The sequence below is a fragment of the Rissa tridactyla genome, chromosome 12, assembly GCF_028500815.1.
Source record: "Rissa tridactyla isolate bRisTri1 chromosome 12, bRisTri1.patW.cur.20221130, whole genome shotgun sequence".
NCBI classification, from domain to species: Eukaryota; Metazoa; Chordata; class Aves; order Charadriiformes; family Laridae; genus Rissa; species Rissa tridactyla.
In genome coordinates, this window is record NC_071477.1 from 10,143,362 (window position 1) to 10,149,361 (window position 6,000).

General features: G+C 36.5%; 1 long non-coding RNA gene across 5 annotated transcripts in view; it reads right to left on the reverse strand.

The window, feature by feature from the left end:
- LOC128916391 (uncharacterized) overlaps window positions 1-5,720 on the reverse strand; it is a 108,454-nt gene extending 102,734 nt beyond the window's left edge. For 3 of the 5 annotated variants that reach the window (XR_008468950.1, XR_008468951.1, XR_008468948.1), the window contains exon 1: window positions 5,636-5,697. This is a non-coding gene — a long non-coding RNA (uncharacterized LOC128916391). Of the gene's footprint in view, window positions 1-5,635 lie in introns of all 5 variants that reach the window. The other 2 variants (XR_008468952.1, XR_008468949.1) reach the window with 2 other exon arrangements.
- Between the last annotated feature and the right edge of the window lie 280 nt (window positions 5,721-6,000).

Sequence of the window (6,000 nt, forward strand, 5' to 3'; positions counted from 1 at the left end):
GGCTGCAGCCTTCCAGATTGTAACAAGGCTATTGGGTCTTAACTGAATGAGGATTATAGCTCTGGATGAGGCTCTGGATGAGCAATAACCACTGTTACTAATCCAAGCTTTCTGCAATTGTTAAAAACATGAGATTTATGACTAAAATATGATCACATGTTTCGGGGCTATCCAACTGATATTTTCAAGCTTTAATCCATGAATTGAAGAACAATAGATTTTTTAATGGCATCTATCATTCTTACATGATCACATGACTCCAGAAGCTACATATTTAAGGAGAAAATTATTGTAAAATTAGTAATATAATAATAATTCACAACACTGTACATCTAAATATTAAGGTAAACTTCATCCTCAATGTTACATCCTTCCATTTCATCAGGCCATACTAATATCTTACAAACTAAATTCTGCCCAACTGTGAAAGCTTTTATACCAGTGTAAGAGTTTAATAATTACTATAATGGTATTGCGGTAATTCCCTTACATTATAATTTCACGGACTGGAATTCCTCTCTGGCTAGAGAGGTATGCCCATTAGAAGAAAAGTAGGTTTAGGCAACAGCTAGATCTAGAGAGTTAAAATGAACTGGACTAACATCTACATATCGAGTCACTTAAAAGCATTGACACAACCATCTACTGACTGAAGGACTTCTGGAGCGATCCGAGGCACCAATGGAATATACACGGGTGCCAAGTTATATGAGGATTCCCTTCACTGCTTGCGGTCACAGTACATGAAAGTGCTTCAATGGCTGGCGAATTGCAGGTCTGCTTTTATCATATGTAAAAGTCAAAGGAGTTTCTTTGTCCTTCAAGGGTATACACACAAGATGCTGAACTGAAAGTTAAGTCACTGAATTCCTCATTCAGGAGAATCACTTCTATTAGGAAAAGCTTTCTTTTGTGCTTTCACCTGTCCAGAACACTGCTGCTTATGCAGAATGCTCTTTTGTATCCATAACCTGTGTGCTGTCACACACAAGGAATAGGTTATCACTAGAGTTCAGCACCCTCATTGAAAACACTGGCCAATTCACATATACTACCCTTCTTCCCTCACTAGCTCATTTAAGTTATACAACTAATCTCCCCTGTTTAACAGGAATACCGCATGAATGGGATGGGGGACACTGCGGTGACAACATGACACTGAAACACCAACAGAATTCAGTAGAAAGATGTAAATAACAGCACAGATTGACTGAATAAGGAACTGATATGTTATGCTGAGCTGTGAATCAGCTTGTAGCTGTAATCCAACTGCACATCCAGCCACACTACTGCAAACAAACAAGGTCCAGGTCATACTCCATGACAAGATGGATATTTTGAGTCTAAAGTAGTGTGTAATAGGAGTGAGAAATGTTTTCATGCTAGCGCGAGTCACAATACGGTAAGACCCGAGTTCAGCATTGCTGCACTAAGACTCTAGCACAATTTGAAAAATCACTAGTCTATTACATCTGCCAACTCAAAAAAATTTGTCTATTTGGTGGCTGTTTTTTATTTCTGTCTGCAACCTTTCTAGAGTTATAAATTTTGAAAGTGACATTTACAGGGCAATATAAATAGTCATGGTTTGTTTCAAAAAGCCTGCCTCCAGGTATTGAATTCACAAGAATTTTATTTTTCTGCATTTCATTGTTAAAACATTCTGTAAAAAAAAAGAAAAAAAAATCAACATCTTGTAGGCATATGTCATTTTACAGATTTGTAAATAGATTCCCAAGTAACCCAAAGAGCGTACAGAGAGTTTGCAGTAAACTGTATGAAGTGTAGGAATAATCATATTTAGAGCTTGTACATCCTCCAAAATAATTCCTTGGAAGTTGAAAGAACAGAATTATTTCAATGAATGGCGCTTAGTCTAATACATTTCTCTCATCCCATGAACCTGCTGTAGCAAGTGCAGTTGAATGCCAACGCATGGCTGCATCAGTCTAAATTCTGCCTTATGGACAGTGTCCAGGTTTGTGACAACTTGGATATGAGACTATCAGGCCAAAGCCCAAGCTTTCCATTTCTTATAATGATGCCAAGTGGAAATCATCCCAGCAGAGAGAGCCCAAAGAATGCTTTCTGCATCATTAAGCCCTGAAACAGGGACTTAAAGTAGCTTTAGGTCCATGTGTGGGTCCTCTGTTGTGGTGAATTACGTTTCCATGCATAGTCTCTCTTCAATTCATTTCGTTATCAGCAAAGGAGTGTGTTAGTGAAGAGAATAATGTGTGAATCTTAAAAATGAAACATTAGGTCTATTTTAATGATGAATTTTACTACAAATACAAAGATTTCGCTATTGCCAGGATCAGGGTTTTGAATTGATGTATTTAAAAAAAAAAAAAAAAAATCAGAAGATGCCTTTGTACGGATTTGGCTTCAGATTTCAAATAGCTCAGTGATTATGCAGTGCAAGCCCATATTTTATGTGTAGATATGTGTGTAAATATACATACACACATGCATATCTGCCTGTGTGTGTGCTGATCAACAGTAGTCATATGGCTCTGGCAAGTAACCAGTGAAAACATTCTGTATGTTCTTGTTTTATGCAACCTGCTGACAACAGAATCCTCATGACAGTCTATCTTGCGCCCTGCTTACCACCGACAAGCAACGAAAACTGAATTTGATTTCACTGCTTCTACAGGGGGAAAACAAAAACAGCAGAAAGAAAACAAGTTATATTGCAGCCTAAGCTTGAATTACATTATAAAAATAGAGCAAAGCTACTCGTTTCATGTTTTAATTCTGACTACAGTAATCTTGAGATCTGAAAAAACAGAAGAGTCCCCAGATGATAAGAAATAAATATTATTGAAAGATGGGGGTATTTGGGTAGTATCTGCCAGAATATTTTTCTATAAGCATTAATGGAAATATTTTTTAGGTCTCCAGCACTGTCATTAAAACCTGTCATTAAAAGACAACAGGTTAAAGGAAAATTGAGAGACAAGGATGTCATGTGGGACAGTGTCATATGCTTTGCACAAGTCCAGGTAGATGCTATTTCCTTAACCATCAATGCTGTAACCCCACTGTAGGAGGCCACCAAATTTGTCAGGCACGATTTGCCCTTAGTGAAGCCATGTTGGCTGTCACCAATCACCAATCAAGTCATCTCAAGTAAAATAATGAGACCATTTGTGGAGTAAAATGTGGCACCATTAGTGGCTCCTAACTACAGGACAGCAAGAACTAGTGTAATCACAACAGAAAACATGGTTTAAAACTAAATATGGGGAGATCTGGAGAATCAATGACCAGTGCATTGAAGCCTATAGGAATCACGAAGAATATCCTTAGTCAAAATGTACGTAAGGACAGAATTGAAAATAGAGATAATAGGAAAAGTGAAAGGCAACTACATATGTGTCTGAAGTGACATGAAGCAAATCTGTTGAGAAAGAAAAAGCAAAACAGGAAGTTTTGAATTAGACAACAAAAGCAACCCTCCCTTTCCTTCCCTCTCACAAATAGTAATTTTGAAATAGTAAATTTTAAACTTTACAGAATGAAAGGCAAACTTCATCTAACTGGATTAAGTGACTCCTAGAATAGTAGAGAATATAGATCACTTCTTGTACTTCAATGTTGTGGATAAAAAGCTGTTTCTGCTCATCTTCGTAAATAGCATGAAAACTTACTACCTATGCAAGGTCTCCTCCAAACATCATGAATTACCTTCTTCATCAAAAGCTTCCTCATTATTGTTAAATTAGATTACACTGAGATTCTGAAGAGCTTTTGTCATTTCTCTTTTAGAAGTACACTTAATGAATAATGTTTTTCTGTTTTTACTGTGCAAACATCAGAACAAAAGATATCAACATAGTATATTTAATAAACTGTATCTCTTAGAACAAACTGTTAATTAGAGTACCAGCTGCATCCAGCTCTATCCTTTGAGTGTAATGAGCAAATCAGTTAGGCATTTAAAAATCTATTTAAACTTGATTTAAATGTTTTGATGGAGGCAAGTGAAGCGTGAATTCCAAAATGTTAATTTTGTTAAACAATTGGCTAAAGCTTGAAAAGAATCATAGACCATTGTGCAACAACAAACAGATCTCATCATACTATATTAGTGGGAGAAACAGCCAAGTTCAAGTGATCAGTAAGTGGCAAGAGAAGCTAATGACGACAAGTTTGACCATAAGTCAGTTTGGATCTATGCATTCATTTTTAAAAGAGATACTCTCCTCATATCAGCAGAAATTATGTATATGGCTTTTGTTTTCTCTTGTTTAACCTCGAGACCTGGTCCCACGGTTGTGTTGGAACTGAGATGCCATAGATTCCTAGAACCAATAAAGTGTGATCTGTGTTTTCTTTAGGTCTTTGCAGCCATGAAAATAAGACAAGCTGATAGTGTCTGCAGAAGTAACGGCCTCTCTGTAGGTCAGTTGTTCAAAATACATGTGCATCATTTGCTTCCTGGGAAGGGTGAACACATCAAATGAAAACAAACCAAACAGTGGCTGGTGAATTTCAAAGGCAACTGTTTAGGTGACTGAACTGGTTAAAAGAATTACTTTCTTTTTGTGTTTAAATTTCAGATGATTCTGTCCCTTCTCCCCTGTTTTCTCATAATCTGTTCTGTATTAAATAACAAAAACCTTGGTAGCTTGCTAAGTGCTGTACCTCAACAACTCCCTAGGCCCCTCCAAAAGTCATCTTTTGACAGCAGACAGTGGCAAACTCATTAGTTAATGGTCAAAAGAAAAACAAAAAGGAGCAGCTAATGTACTAAGAAGCCTGTCATTAACAGCAGTAATGTCCATTCCTGTGATTGCAGCAGAAATAAACCATATTCAGTGGATTTATATTCCCCGTAATTTACTAGGCAGCTATGTACTGTTGGGTGAGTGGAACATGGAACTGCACAAAGTTTAATTTGACAACGCATAGATAATGACCTGTTTTCCTCTCTCAAGGTAATTTAAAATCTCTTCATCCTTTAATATTTGAGATACAGCTAGCTTAAAATTCCTTTTTTTTTCTTTAGAATTAGAACACTGTACTCTCACAGACCTATAGCTGAAATTCCCCACTGAAAAATATAATAGCCTCCAGTCTGAAAGTGGGGAGCTCCTAACCACTGCGACAGCTGCACTTGAAATCAAGCTTATTGTCAATAATTCTTTCAGTTTGACCTCATTAATTGAACAGATTCTACTGGATTGAATAGTCACCTGGTATCTCACCACAATGGGATTAAAAATATCTGGGGAGAAGGAGGACTGCATAAACCTTAACAACACAGGTTATATTGCCAAAGTCTCCCAGAAGTTTTGCACCATTTTAACAGCTGTTTAGATCTAAAATTCTTATTGACAAGTTGCAAAATCTGAGTCCATTAGAGAGGTCTTATAAATTCTAAATATTGATTCATTCTGGATGGTAAAGGAGAATGAAGTTAGATGCCTGGAATCACATTTGCAATAACTTATTGACAGGTGATAGAGAAAGAGATAGTTCCAAACTAAGAAAAAATATCATACAAGATGAAACACTTTTTAGGGATTAACATACAAAGAATAACATACAAGTCCTTCATACCAAATGTTCTACTTATCTGGCTTCCCTATGAGTTATGTATTAACATAAATCAGTATATTCTTACCTTCTAATCTTAGCAATAGAAATATAACTGTCAGCAGCTTCTTTGACTCTTATCAGTTCAGCGTATTTTCCCCCATCTGTCAGCAAACAGCAGTGCAGTAAACAGAGACACAACAGCCTAACTTAGCTATGAATACATAACAAAGTAAATCACCCATAACAACTTAAGTTAAATTGTTATAGTTGGCAAAAAAAAAAAAAAAAAAAAAAGGACATATATTAGGCAGCTGCTAGATTTGACTTGAAAACTGATCTTCCATAGCAGCATGAAAACAATGTGTCTCAGTCCCTGGAGTTCTACACCTAACAGCATGACATCCTGTTAGGTATGCATTAATGATCTTCTTCTTGGGAACAGTAACAGCT